Source organism: Monodelphis domestica, chromosome X (genome assembly GCF_027887165.1).
Source record: "Monodelphis domestica isolate mMonDom1 chromosome X, mMonDom1.pri, whole genome shotgun sequence".
Classification (NCBI taxonomy): Eukaryota; Metazoa; Chordata; class Mammalia; order Didelphimorphia; family Didelphidae; genus Monodelphis; species Monodelphis domestica.
In genome coordinates, this window is record NC_077235.1 from 49,184,556 (window position 1) to 49,200,632 (window position 16,077).

Genomic DNA, 16,077 nt, shown 5'->3' on the forward strand with positions numbered 1-16,077 from the left:
TATCAAGGAAATATACCAAAAAGTAAAGTGCATGCATTGCAGTTATGATGTCCCCAAGCATTTTGGTCCTGGAGGAAATTTAAGAAAATGCACCCACTTCTCATCTATCATATAGAGCACTAGGACTTTGGGTATGGAATACTGCCTAAGTTGTCATTTGTGTGTAGGTGGGTTTTTCAAAGGGCCTGTATTTATTGTTTCATTTTGAGATCTACAGAAACAAAGTTAGCAACAGGAAATAGGACACGTTCCCAGGCCTGTGCTATCAGAGACCTGTGGGTGCTAGAAATTGAGTGACTCAGTGTTTGGCTAGTTCTAAAGAGTTACGGTTTCCTTGTAAATTCCTTCCTAGCTCAATATAAGGTAGCCATGCCTCATGGCCATTGGCATTGGGGATTTCTTTATCTCCATGACATGATTTAGGAGGATATGGATTCTGGAAGGTATCCAATTTTGGTCTAGGGACCTGATATCCAGAAGAAGGGGAGAGATATATCAAATGGAGAGTGACTTAGCATAGTATGCAGAGTAAGTATTTGAGTCCTGCAATATCAGAAAGAATGCTTGGAAGGATGCAGGGAAGCATAGGAAGTCTGATATGAACTGATGCAGAGAGATGGTCACCACAAGAGGAAAACAGCACAGATGGAAAGGCCCAAAGTCTTAACCTATTATCTAGGTGATATGTAAGTCCTATTCAGTGGTTACAGGCTGGATGGATATTTACAGAATGGAGTGGCAAAGCTGATTTACTCACCTTCCAAACATTGTCAGGACAGTTCTACTTTCAAGATCAGCTCCCATGTGGATTTCATTATCTCTACCTGAGCGGCCAGGCAAGAAATCAATCTGAAGATTATCCATCCTGGTCCAATGGCCTGCTGTCACAGGGCTTGGGATGGTAGCAGGGCCCATGGCAAGTCCCTGGTCCTGGCTCATCCCTGAGGCAGGGGCTGGAGGCTGACTGGTTCAGAGTGCCCATACTGGTTAGAGAGTGGTGAGATGTGGTTGATTTACTTACCCTCCAAATGTCACTAAGAAGCAGTACAGTGGGGTGGAAAGAAAGATGAGTTTGTATTTAGAAGACCTAAATTCAGATTCTAACTCTGAGTCTTGGTACCTCTGTGAGCATGAGCAAATCATTTCATCTCCCTGAGCTTCAGTGTCCACCTTGTAAAATGAGGGGACTAAACTAGATTGCCTCTGATATTTCTTCCTCTTCTAAATCTATGATCCTATCTACTGGCCAGATTATTGGCTTTCTGTCTGTTCCTCTGGACAAATTTCCTACTCTTTGGATCCATTCTCTGGCCTAACCTCATAGGTCTCTGTCTCTCTCTCCCTCCCTCTTTCTCTCCTCTCCTGTCTTCTTTCTCTCTCTCATTCTCTTATTTCTCTCTCTCACTTTCTCTCCCTTCCTCTCTTTCATCCTTTTCATCCCTTTTCAGGATCAATATATAGACATCTTGATATTTTTTGGATGCTGCTGTTTACCTGTTCAACCAGAGACAAATCCCAAATCTTCCATTTACTCTCTGGATATTTTATTATATAGCCCCTTGGCACAGGTTGCTGGCCTTTTGTCAACTCTCTAGACATATTCGCTTTAGAATAAATGCTTGGCCCTGTATCTACTCTCTAGATTCACTCCTTGACCATTTCAGACAGGTGGACAGCCAAAAAGTTCCATTGGCACCACTTTGAGATTGGGATAAGATCAAGAAGGCTTCCAGCATGTTAAGTGGCCACCCTTTGACAAACTTTTGGTACAGCGTGCCTGACTTGGCAACTTTGGGGTATCAGCCTGAAACTCTGGCTATCCTTTTTTAAACCTTTACCCTCTGTCTTAGAATCAATACTAAATATTGGTTCCAGGGAAGAAGACTGGTAAGGGCTAGACAATTGGGGTTAAATGACCTGCCCAGAGTCACACAGCTAAGAAGTATCTGAGGCCATATATGAACTCAGGACCTCCCATCTCCAGACCTGGCTCTCAATCCAGTAAGTCACCTAGCTGCCCCTTATAGCTATTCTTTAGGCCCATTCTGTGACCTGTTCAATTTTTGACTCTCTCTACTCTCTAAACTGAACACCCAAACTTTTGATTTTTCAACTGTTCCCTAGATATTTGCCTATTCCCCAGACAAATTTTCTTGGCCATATTCCAGGCCCTCTTTGTATTCATTGGAAGCATCCTCTAATCCCTCCCCTTTGGGATAGATTCTTAGACCATTATATAAGCTCTGGATCCATGATATGGACACTTTCCTTGACCTATCCATTTTAAGAAAGGGACCTGGGTTTCTATCTTCTCTATGTGCTGTAATCTATCCTTTATGATCAATATCACTGGCCTCTGTCCATTCTCTCGATGAATTCTCTAGCCTCTCCAACTTGAGATAGTTCTCTTTGATGTTCTCTCTACTCAATAGACATACTTTCTGACTTGTTCACCTGAAGGGAGATCTCTGACTCACTATCTATTCTTTGAATCTATTCTCTGAGCAGCCACCTTCAGGAAGGATCCCTTTCTTGTCTGCTTTTGTACATATTTTAATGCCTATGATCATTGAGAGAACTGTTGGGCCCTCTGTCTAGCCTTTAGGCCTATTATTTGATCTTTTTAGTTTGGGGTACAAGCTTATCTAGCTCATCTCTTCATATCTTCCATGACCTGACTGGTGAATGCTCTCAGATATTCTTGCTAGTCTTTGGACATATTCCTGGACCTTTCTTCTTTGGATCAGACCCTTCAACCTCTGTTTACTCATTGACCACATTCCTTACATGTCCACTTTGGTACAGATGCCCAGATGTCTCTCTACTCTTTGGACCCATTCCCTAGTCTATGTAAATACACAGTTCCCTGGGTCTCTTTCTATTCTCTGAACACAATCTCTAAGGATCAAACTATATATTTAAATTGTTATGTAGTAGTTAGTAAACAATTATCTTTTCTATATCATTACTAGCAAATACCCGACTATCTTGAAGCTACCTATATGTATCAGTAAGTCGATCCATTCTTTTAGCTTAATTTACAGTCTCTCAAAACTTCCCTGCTCTTGTTCACATACAGTATATCATTATCATAATAATATAATTGAAACCCACAAATATAGGCCAAATGAGTAACAGGAAAAATTAAGACAATAACATACACACCAATCATAGAGTAGAAAGAGCACCAAATAAATTAAGACTATTAAACCTTACAAGTGGAATGAAAGCACTTAAACCCCTTAATTCATCTCATATAAGTTTCCAAAGTTCATATATTATCTTGAATGAAGTTTTCCAAGATACAAATCGCGAAATTCCTAATGGTTCTAAAGTTGGTCAATACTTTTCCCATTAGTGCCACTTTTTTAGCGCTAACACTTTCTTCTAATCACTGCCTAACTACTTCAATTTCATATTTCCATCAAATTTCAGATGTCACCAGCACTGATGATTGGCATTAACTTTTCAGAGTTACTCAATGTTCTATGTTAGTATCTTATTTGTGTAAAGATGGCGTAGCATACATAGTCACTCTTCCCAGCAAGTTGTTAGAACATTTGAGTGAATTTAGGGTCAAATTACCTCGTAATAATCTGTAATATAATTATCATCCTCACATATGAAAACAGAGTTCAGATAGATGTCCCTTGTTCTCTTGTGTAGAAAGAAAATCTTCAACATTCAAAACTCAGTTTTCTAATTTCCATATTCAAAAGACCATCCAGGAATTTCTTTACAAATACATAGTTATTTACAGAATCTGAGTCATAGACTCTCAAAGAAGGAGGACACCTCAGAGATCATCTATTCCAGCTCCTATCTGACCAGGAACACCTTTTCCAACATATCTAACAAGTGTTCATTCAGACTTTGAAGATTTCCAGTAGGGGGCGACCCACTACCTCCCAAGTGAGCCCATCTCACTTAGATTGTTAAGAAGTTGTATCTTCCATCAAGATTCACTTTGCTTTTTTTAATCATTTCCCCACCATTACTCCTAGTTCTGCCTTGTGGGGCCAAACAGAACAATATAAATGCCTTCTTTCTCTAATGCAGCTATAATATTTCCCTCATTTTTCTCTTCTCCAGACCAAATATCCCAAATTCCTTTAACCAGTGCTCATAGGATATGAATTCGAGGTCCTTTACCATCTCGTTTCACCCTCATTTGATCACTCTCTGGCTTATCAATGTTCTTCCTAAATCATGGCACCCAAAACTGGACACAGTCCTCTACCTGGGGCTTCATTATGGTAAGGGACAGTGGAATTTTAACTCAGTTTTGGATACTGTGAACTATTCCTTTCCTTATTTCCCCTTCACTCCAGACCATTACAATTTAATGAAGACTCTTTTTTTCTGAAATTATTAGCAAACACTTCCTCTCTTCCATATCACAGTTAGAAATCTGATAGGATTTCTCACTGCCCAAGTCTCACATTACTTTGTAGCTACTAAGAGAAACACACAGCACTCCCCCAAACCAAATGAACCCCTAAGCTATCAGGGCAAACACATTTTCAAAGTAGTAGATTTGGACGTAGACATATAAATATAGATTTAACACCATACCATAAAAGCTTCCATGAGAAGAATTTTCCAGAGGGAGAATAGCAAGTCTATTCAACATATGTTCTCAGTACCTGGTATTCCAATAAGCCAGTTTCAGCCACTTTTTTCCAAGTTGACATCAGTATTTCAGCATCTGTAAAATTAAGCATGAAAATCATTAGGAGTCTGCTGAGCTCTCTGAGAAAATGTCCCTTCTGAGACATTTTCCTTCCCTGTACAGTTAGATTTTATATATAATTTCCTGTTGCTAATCCATCGACTTTGCCATCTGAATATGGTCAGGCCCTGAAAATGTTTAGCAAGTACAAAATGTCCTATACCATATTTCACGGGTTTAATGACTTTTCTCTTCCAATTTCTCCTATATTCTTTCCAATGTCCTTTCACTAATTCTAGGTGAGGCCATTCAGAGTTCAGCGTGGGCCCTTAACACTGACAGAGCTTGCCTGTCTTCTTGTGCCCGAGGTACCCCACATTTCTAATGGGTATTTCTCTGGGAAAAATTCATTGCTTTGCTTTGCATTCCCTATCGCTAGGGTTTGTTTCTCTCCATTTTCTAGCTCCAGCAAGGTCCAAAGTGGTCTAAATTCTTAATTTAGGATCCATAAGCTAATTTTGTGTTAATTTATACCCATACAAACATGATCATAGTCTTCACCGGACTGACCAAGTGGTCCAAGACACAAAAAAGGCTAGAACCTCTGCTCTGAAAGCTTCCTTTAACCTGTGTTACCATTTCTGACATCAGGGCTGCATTTCTTGTTTCTTATCAATTTTTTAAATCCTTATTTTCTATCTTAGTTTAAGTTCTAAGAGAGAAGAGTGGCAAGAGCTAGGCAATTTGGGATTAAGTGATTTGCCCAGGGCCACACCGCTAGAAATTGTCTGAGGCGAGGGGGAAGCTGGGTGGCTCAGTGGATTGACAGACAGGCCTAGAGATGGGAGGTAAGGGTTTAAAAAAAAAGAAATTGTCTGAGGTCAGTTTTGAACCCAGAACCTCCCAACTCCAGGCCTGGCACTCTACCCACTGTGTTATCTAGCTGCTCCTGTTTATCACTTGTAATTAAAGTGCCTAGATACCTCTTTGGGATATTTTGCTGTTGAACTTTATAACTGGTATTTAAGTAAGGTTCTTTCACTGGTCTCCATTTAAATTGATACTCCCAATTGTCCTTCCTGCTGTTGTATTGCAAATTCAGCTGACACATGGCAAGTGTGAACAGATTTCTGCACACTTCAAAGAATAATGATAGTGAGGTGATACGAAGAATGTCTTCAAAGAAATGTATGAGCAAAAAGAGGATGGGCTGCTCCTGTAATGAGGGAAAACTGATTGCTAGTCCACCTGCTCCATTGGTATCCTCATTATATAAAAGAAAGTGAGGGAGAGCTACTAGTATGTTAGGTAGACTCACTAGATCAAACATATGGGAGGACCTGGACAAAAGTTGCTTGTGACAGGTAGAAGTGGATCATTGTGATCTACATCAGTGGAGGGAATAACCATTTGGCTGAGATCTCAGATCTTTTGGAGTATTTCTGTTTCATATGTATCGTGGTTTTCTTCTAGTGAGCGTACATATCCATGCATTCCTCATTAGCTTTTAATTTTAGTAAGGACTATAGAAAATACAACATTATTCTGCGTCACCAGCCTACTCCAAAGGTCCGTGACGCAGAAAAGGTTGAGAATTCCAGTTTCAATTGAGGGGATGTCCATCGGTTGGAGAATGGCTGGACAAATTATGGTACATGTTGGTGATGGGATACTATGAGAAGCAGGAAATGAGAGCAGAGAAAGCTAGAAAGATCTGCAGGAACTGATGCAGAGAGAAATAAACAGAAGTGGGAGAACATTGTACTCATTTTACTCAAAAGCAGCAATATTGTACAATGATTACCTGTGAAAAGTTGGCAGTGCAAAGGTCTGGGCCAACCCTGAAAGACATTACAGGGAATGCTAGCCACGTCCAGTGAAAGAACTGTTGGAGTCGTCTTTCACAGGAGGGTATTTATAATTCTATTTGGTGGTTTTGGTTATGTATGAGTGTGCTCCTACAACAATGACCAATGTGGAAGTGTGTTTTGCATGACAATAAGAATAAAATGAAAATGAAAAAAGAATTCCTGTTCCAGCTAGAATATTCATTTGGAGGAGAAAAAAAGCTATTCTATAGCAACTTGGGAAATATCCCAGCTGACAAAGACATGTAAATTTAGAGCCTCTTGTCAGAATCTGGGAATGAAATATTTAGGACAGCTTTGTGTCTCCCAATGGGTCCATTTTTATAAAATAGAGGAACGTGCATAGTGAAGGCAGATGTTCAAAACTTTTGTAGGTGCTAGTTTTTATGGAAGGAAAAGAGAAAAATAAGAGGCCTTCTATTTTTATTCACATATAAGTAAAATGAAAAATGGCCCAATGACCAGATTCACCAACTTTCCAGTTAGATGTCACTCTCCAAAGAGGGAATTAAAGTAAATGGTTCCGTTCAGTTGAGACACTTTATATAGGTATACATCCAGCATTATATTCATATACCACAATTTTCTAATCATTCCTCAATCAATGAGCATCCACTTTATTTCCAATTCTTTCCTATAACATACAGTATATTATTAATATTTTGACATATGTCAGACCTTTGCTTTTGTTCTTAATTCCTTAGAATACATTTTCAATAGTAGCACTGGAGGTCTTGATGATTGAGTCACTTTTATTGCATAATTCCAAGTTGGTACCCACGAGAGTTGGGTCATTTCACAACTCTAATAAAAGCATATATTAGGGCACCTGTCTGTGCACAGTCCCCCGATATTGCCTGTTTTTTGTCATCGTCTCCCATTCACATGATATGAGACAAAATTTCAAGTTTGTTGTAAATTTCTCTTGTTATTAGTGATCTGGAACATGTTCTCATATGTTTAAGTCATACTTTGCAATTCTTCTTTTGCGATATCTGTTCAAATCCCTGGATCATTTATCGAGGGATTTGGTTTTTGGTTTTATCTATTTTGTTAATTCCTTATATATTTTGGATGTCAGAATTTCATCAGTGATATTTGATTCAACTATTTTTCTGATTCTACCACTGTCCTTTTAATTCTATTTTAGTTTATTTGTATAAGAAAACATTAATTTTTTATAGCCAGAACAGTCTAATTTATCATTTTTTACAGTCTTTATTTTTCTTAAACCTTTACCTTCTGTCTTGGAATTAATACTGTGCTCTTAATCCACTGAGCTACCCAGCTGCCCCCCAGTCTTTATTTTCTACTCAACTAAGACTTCTCCCTGTAGACATAGTTGTAAAAAGTGCCTGATTTCATTCTCATCAAATTTTTTGAAGTGTAGTTTTTGATATTCATATCATATATTCATTTTGAGCTTATTGTGGTATATGGTATTTTATTTATTTAATTTTAATAACAAATTTCCACATAAAATTTCAGAAGTTATATAATCCAAATCGTCTCCCTCCCCTCTTCCTTCTCCCCTCCTGGAGCTGGCAAGCAATTCAATCTGGGTTATACATGTATTATTACATAAAAATGTATCCATATTATTCAATTTTGTAAGTGAATAACCCTAAAACATGGTATATAGTATTTTAAATGCTATTATATTTATGCTTATTTTTTATGTCTACCTCCCACATCCCTCCTCCTCCAAAGAAGAATTTTTTAAAACCTCATAACAAATATTCATAGTCTAGCAAGACAAATTCCCACTTAGTCATGTCCAAAAATGTGTACCTTGTTCTACATTTTAAGTCTATCTCCTCTTTAGCAGGAAATTTTTATTGGTAATATGCTTTGTTTTTAGTCCTCTAGAACAGTGGTTTAGCATTACTTGATCAGAGTTCTAAAGCCTTTCAAAGTTGTTTTTCTTTCTTTTTATCTTATTCTTCTTAAAACATTTACCTTCCCTATTAGAATCAATACCGTGTATTGGTTCCAAGGCAGAAGAGTGGTAAGGGCTAGGAAATGGGGGTTAAGTGACTTGCTCAGGGTCACATAGCTTGGAAGCATCAGAGGCCAGATTTGAACCTAGGATCTCCTGTCTGTAGGCCTGGCTCTCAAACCATTGAGCCACCCAGCTGCCCCTAAAGTTGCTTTTCTTAATAATGTTACTGTCATTATATAAATTCTCCTTAATTTCTGACACATCACTCTGTATCAGTTCATAAAGTTCTTCCCAGTTTCCTCTGAAATAACCCATTTCATCATTTCTTATGTTGCAATCATATTCCATTGTATTAATAATGGCATAATTTGTCTAGCTATTTCCTAATAGGTGTGCACTACCTTGGGTTGCAGTTCTTTTCAACCACAGAAAGAACTGCCATAAATAGTTTTGTAGCTGGAGGCAGAGCCAAGATGACAGCTTAGTAGCAGTGAAAGCTGAAACCACTCTGAGAATCCTTCCAAATCAAACTTTTAAAAGTGCCTTCAACTTATGAGAAAGAATGCTATCCATATACAGAGAAAGAACTGTGGGAGTAGAAATGCAGAAGGATACCATATATTGATCACATGGTTCGATGGAGATGTGATTGGGGATGTAGACTCTATATGATCACTCTATTACAAATATTAATAATATGGAAACAGGTTTTGAACAATGATACATGTATAAACAAGTGAAATTGCTGGTCAGCTCTGGAAGGGAAAAATATGAATCATGTAACCATGGAAAAATATTCTAATTTAATTAATTATTTTTAAGTGCCTTAAAATGACAGGAGTCAAAAACCAACAATAAGGGGGTGGGGGCTCTCCTATGGAAAACAACTTGAAAGGTAGGCAGGGTATATATTCACCAGATAAGAGGGAACAGAAAGTAAAATTGCACACAGAGGAATGCAGGTTGACCACCCCCCACCTACAGTGCCAGATTCCGAGCCTGAGCATAGGCCAACTTCAGGATCCCAGGAACTTGCTCATAACAACAGCAGAGCCTCCCACACCCACTCCTTGAAGTCTCAAGCTCTGGCACCAACCAGAAGTGAGGCCCCAAAATCTGTAGCTCTTGGCCCTTTCAAGCTTGCATTGTGGTAAAGCCCTTAGCCCCAGGGCAAAATATCTCACTGTGCTGAGTTTTACAAGCCATCAGTATAGGAGACAGAATCAGTAGCTTTCAGAGTTACCAGTACACAGGCAAAAAGGCTGGGAAAATGAGCAAATAGCAAAAGAAACCCCTAACCACAGAAAATTCCCTTGGAGACAAAGAACAAACTACAGAGTTAGTAGAGGACGAAGAGGTCTAAGCAACCACATATAAAACTTCAAAGAAAAATGGGAATTAGTCTCAGTTGCTATAAAAACTCAAAAAGGAAATTATATCTTGATAAAAGGTAGTGTAGTCAATGAAGTAATATCTGTACTTAACATATATATACCAAATGGTATAGCATCCAGATTTTTAAAGGAGAAACTAAAGGAGCTTAAGGAAGAAGACAATAAAACTATACTAATGGGTGACCTCATCTTCCCCTATCAGAACTAGATAAATCTAATTTTAAAAATAAATAATAAAAAAGTAAAGGAAGTGAATAAAATTTTAGAAAAGTTAGATTTAATAGCTATGTGGAGAAAGTTGAATAGGAATAAAAAGGAATATACCTTCTTTTCCAGCAGCACATGGTACATACACAAAAATTGACCGTGTACTAGGGCATAAAAATTTCACAACCAAATACAGAAAAGCAGAAATAATGAATACAACTAAAAAGCAAAGGAGAAATTTATAAAATTTAAAGTAAAAGAACTATTGAACTAATAAATAAGACTAGGTATATGTTCTATGAAAAAAAAACCAACAAAATAGATAGAGCATTGGTTAATTTGTTTTAAAAAAGGAAAGAAGAAAATCAAATTACCAGTATGAAAAATGAAAAAGAGTGATTTCACCTCCAATGAAGCAAATTAAATTAATCATTAGGAGCTGTTTTGCCCAATTATATGACAATAAATCTGATAATCTAGGTGAAATGGGTGAATATTTACAAAATATAAATTGCCTAGATTAACAAAAGAGGAAATAGAATACTTAAATAATCCCATCTCAGAAAAAGAAATTGAATAAGCCATCAATGAACTCCCTAAGGAAAAACATCCTTAGAGCCAGATGGATTCACAACTGAATTCTATCAAACATTTATTTTTTTTATTAAACCCTTACTTTTGGTGGATCATTGAAATAGACTTGGGATAAATGACCTTAGCATGATAGTGTATGATAAACCCAAAGATCCTAGCTTTTGAGACAAAAACCCACTATTTGACAATAACTGTCAGGAAAATTGGAAAACAATATGAAAGAGATTAGGTTTCGATAAACATCTCAGACCCTATTCCAAGATAAATTCAGAGTGGGTAAATGACTTAAGTATAAAGAGGGAAATTATAAGTAAATTAGGTGAACATAGAATCGTATACCTGTCAGATCTATGGGAAAGGAAAGAATTTAAGACCAAGCAAGAGATAGAGAATATTACAAAATGTAAAATGAATCATTTTGATTACATTAAATTAAAAAGGTTTTGTACAAACAAAACCAATGCAAACAAAATTAGAAGGGAAGCAACAAATTGGGGGAAAATCTTTATAATAAAAACCTCTGACAAAGGTCTAATTTCTCAAATTTATAAGGAGCTAAATCAATTGTACAAAATATCAAGCCATTCCCCAATTGATAAATGGGCAAGGGACATGAATAGGAAATTTTCAGATAAAGAAATCAAAACTATCAATAAATACATGAAAAAATGTTCTAAATCTCTCATAATTAGAGAGATGCAAATCAAAACAACTCTGAGGTAGCACATCATACTTAGCAGATTAGCTAACATGACAGCCAAGGAAAGTAATAAATGTTGGAGGAGATGTGGCAAAGTTGGGACATTAATGCATTGCTGCTGGTGGAGTTGTGAATTGATCCAACCATTCTGAGGGGCAATTTGGAACTGTGCCCAAAAGGCTTTAAAAGACTGCCTGCGGGGGCAGCTGGGTGGCTCAGTGGATTGAGAGTCAGGCCTAGAGATGGGAGGTCCTAGGTTCAAATCTGGCCTCAGACACTTCCCAGCTGTGTGACCCTGGGCAAGTCACTTGACCCCCATTGCCTAGCCCTTACCACTCTTCTGCCTTGGAGCCAATACACAATATTGACTCCAAGATGGAAGGTAAGGGTTTTAATAAAAAAAAAGACTGCCTGCCCTTTGATCCACCATACTACTGCTGGGTTTGTACCCCAAAGAGACAATAGGGGTAAATATTTGAATAAAAATATAGTCTTGCTCTTTGTATTGGCAAAAAATTGGAAAAGGAAGTGGTGTCCATCAATTGGGGAATGGCTGAACAAATTGTGGTATCTGATAGTAATGGAAGGAACAATGAACTGGAGGAACTCCATGTGAACTGGAAAGACCTCCAGGGATTGATAAGAGCAAAAGGAGCAGAAGCAGAACATGGTACACAAGAGACTGATCAATTGTGGCACAATTGAACCTAATAGATTTTTCTACTAGCAACAAGGCAATGACCCAAGACAATCCCAAGGAATTTAAGAGAAAGAACACTATCCACATACAGAAAAAGAACTGTGGAACCAGAAATGCATTAGAAAAATATATGATTGATCATGTAGTACAATAGAGATGTGATTGAGGTTTTGATGTTAAAGGACCACTCTGCTGCAAATATGAATAACATGGAAATAGGATTTGAACAATGATACATGTATAAGCCAGTGGATCTGTTTGTCAGCTCCAGGAGGGGGGAGAGAGTGGGGGAGGGATCATGAATCATGTAGCCATGGAAAAATATTCATGATTAATTAATTAATTAATTTTAAATTATTTTTAAATTTAATTTTAAAAATAAAGAACCAATACTATCAAGGCATAGGACTGGTAAGGGCTAGGAAATGTGACTTGCCCAGGGTCACACAGCTAGGAAATGTCTGAGGTCAGATTTCCCAGGACCTCCCATCCATAGGCCTGGCTCTCAATCCACTGAGTTTCTCAGTTGCCCCCTCTATCAAACATTTAAAGAACAATTAATCCCCAAACTATATAAACTGGTTGGCAAAATAAGCAAAGAAGAAGTCCTGCAAAATTCTTTTTATGACACAAATATGGTGCTGATACATAAGCCAGGAAGACTAAAAACAGAAAGAAAATTACAGACCAATTTGCTTAATGAATATCAATGCAAAAATCTTAAATAGAATACTAGCAAGGCTACAGCAATGTATCACAAAGATTATTCACCGTGACCGGGTGAGATTTATACCAGGAACTCAAGTCTAGTTTAATATTAGGAAAACTATCAGCATAATTGACCATATCAATAAACAAACTAACAGAAATTACAGGATTATCTCAATGGATGCAGGAAAAGCCTTTGATAAAATACAACACCCATTCCTATTAAAAACACTAGATGCCTAGGAATAAAAGGGCTTTCCTTAAAATAAGTAGCATTTATTTAAAACCATCAGCAAACATCATCTGCAATGGGGATAAACTAGATACATTCCCAATAAGACCAGGAGTGAAACAAGGATGCCCATCATCATCACTACCATTTAATATTGTACTAGAAATGCTACCTTTAGCAATTAGAGAAGAAAAAGAAATTGAAGGTATTAAAATAGGCAATGAGGAGACCAAATTATCATCACTCTTTGCTGAGAATCCTAGAGAATCAACTTAAAAACTAATTCGAATGATAACTTTAGCAAATATGCAGGATACAAAATAAATCCCCATAAATCATCAGTGTTTCTATACATTTCCAACAAAAGTCAAGAGCAAGAGTTAGAAAGAGAAGTTTCATTTAAAATCATTCTAGACAACAGAAATATTTTTATAAATATGAGGTCATTTCCCTTGTTATTTCATCTCTTAAGTAGTGGTAGCCCTAGTAGTGGTATAGCAGCATATCCAAAATTGAATGAATTTTTAGCCAATTCCAAATTGGCTTTCCAGAATTGCTGAACCAAATCACTCTCCCATCTACAATGTGTTAAATTTTTCATTCTGTCAATCTGATCGGCATAAAGTAAAACCTCAGAATTGTTTTAATTTGTATTTTTCTAATTATTAGTGATCTGGACCACTTCTTCATATGGTTATTGATAACTCGGAGTTTTACTTTTGAAAACGACCTTATAATTTATTTTGACCATTTTTTGCTTTTACGTATGTCACAAAGCCATTAAGTTAATCTTGCTATATTATATGAGGTGTTGAGCTATGTCTGATTTCTGCCAGACTGCTTTTCAATTTTTCCAGCAGGTTTTGTCAAATAGTGAGTCCTTACTCCAGTAACTGGCGTCTCTAGGTTTACTGAACACTATGCTACTGTTGTATGTACTCTATTTGTACACACCATGTTCTGTGTCTGTAATGCTTTATGAATCAACCCTTCCCCTTATCATTACCAAATCAACTTAATGATTACTGATTTATAGTTTGGTGATATTTGGTAATGTTAGAGTATCGATCTGACGGTGCTAGCTAAGCCTCCTAATTTTCAACTTTTCACCTTACTTCCCTTGACATTCTTGACTTATTCCAAAGGAACTTCTTTATTTTTTAGCTCTATAAAATTTGGTAGATTGGTACAGTGCTGAATAAATAAAGTGATTGATGTAATACTGACTCAGTTCAGCCATGATCAGTTAATATTTCTCCAATTATTTATGTCTTTCTTTCAACAGACTATTTTATAGCTGAATTCAAATAGTCCTAGGTGTGTCTTGCCAGACTCCCATCTACTTATTTTAAATGGAATTTTTCTTTCTAGCTCTTACTGCTTGGTTTTGTTAATAATATATAAGGCATTCTGATGGTTTATGAGGATTTGTTTTATATCTTTATATATTCATAATATTTTATGGTCTAAATATAATTTCTAAACTGATTTCTAATTTTTGTCAAAAGGAGGTTCTTCCAATAATCAATGTTTTTGGTTCTATGAAATAGTACATACTGTTATTGCTTACTTCTTGCTTAACAAATCTTTTCTGTTGTTTACACTTCTGTTTTTTAAGCATTATCAAATATTTGGGGTGATTACTGCTTAGTAATGGAGATATAGCAATGGCATGCCCTTTATTTTTGTACTTGTTCTCATTATTTTATTTGCAATTCTTCATTTTGTTATTCCAGATGAATTATCATTATTTTTTTATTTTTGGAAAGTAATATAATTTACATATCATTAAATCTGTACATTAATTTAAGGAATATTGGCATAGCCCCATTATGAGTAGTGAATATCTCTTTAATTGTCTTTTTAAAAAAACCCTGGGGGCAGCTGGGTAGCTCAGTGGATTGAGAGCCAGGCCTAGAGACAGGAGGTCCTGGGTTCAAATCAGACCTCAGACTCTTCCTAAGTGACCCTGGGCAAGTCATTTGATCCCCATTGCCTAGCCCTTACCACTCTTCTGCCTTGGAACCAATATACAATATTGATTCTAAGATGGAAGGTAAGAATATTTTTAAAAAAGGAAAGAGGGGGTAGCTAGGTAGCTCAGGGGATTGAGAGCCAGGCCTAGAGATGAGAGGTCCTGGGTTCCAATTTGGCTTCAGACACTTCCCAGCTGTGTGACGCTGGGCAACTCACTTGACCCTTACCACTCTTCTGCCTTGGAACCAATACATAGTATAGATTCCAAGATGGAAGGTGAGGATTAAAAAAAAAACCTCACCTTCATCTTAGAATCAAAACTGTGTGTGATACAAAAAAATGGTAAGGGCTAGGCAATGGGAGGTAAGTGACTTGTGCAGGGACACATAACTAGAAAGTGTCTGAGGCCAAATTTGAACCCAAGACCTTCTGTCTCTAGGCCTGACTCTCAATCCACTGAGCCACCTAGCTGCTCCCTAATTAAATCTTTATTTCTGTAATTAGTGTTTTCTAGTTATATTTGTAGAAATCATTCATGTGTTTTAACAAATTACCTGTTTGACAGTTAATGCACTGTGTAGTTAGTGTGAACATAATGTATTTTTTATTTTTCTGGTTTTTATTAATACTGTATGAAATACTGATGATTTTTTGTGATGATTTTTTATTGTTACCTTGCTAAAGCTATTAATCTTTTCAGTGAGTTTCTTTACCACTTCTCAAGAGTTTTCTAAGTACATTATCATATGACCTGCAATTTGGGTTTATCTAGCCTCAGTTACTTCCTAGCTGTGAGATCCTGGGCAAGTCACTTGACCTCTATTTGTCTTAGCTTCCTCAACTGTGAAAATGTTAATAATAGCACTTACATTGCAAGGTTCTTATGAGGATCAAATGAGGTATTTGTAAAAAGTCTACTACTGTAATTGGCACATAGTAGTGACTTGCCTGGGGTCATACATCTAGGAAGTATCTAGGGTCACATTTGAACCCAAGAACTCCTCTCTCCAGGCCTGGAGCTCTATCCTCTGAGCCACCTATCAGTAAGTATTTATGAAGTGTAGACTGAGTGCCAGACACTAA

General features: G+C 37.1%; 1 protein-coding gene across 7 annotated transcripts in view; it reads right to left on the reverse strand.

The window, feature by feature from the left end:
• Nucleotides 1–16,077, reverse strand: part of CCDC160 (coiled-coil domain containing 160) — a 109,130-nt gene that overhangs the window by 48,435 nt on the left and 44,618 nt on the right. The window contains exons 4-5 of one of the 7 annotated variants that reach the window (XR_008914429.1): nt 4,647–4,708; nt 758–964 (exon numbers count right to left, since the gene is read on the reverse strand). The gene's annotated coding sequence lies outside the window, so the exon portion shown is untranslated. Of the gene's footprint in view, nt 1–757; nt 4,709–16,077 lie in introns of all 7 variants that reach the window. The other 6 variants (XR_008914426.1, XR_008914428.1, XR_008914424.1 and 3 more) reach the window with 6 other exon arrangements.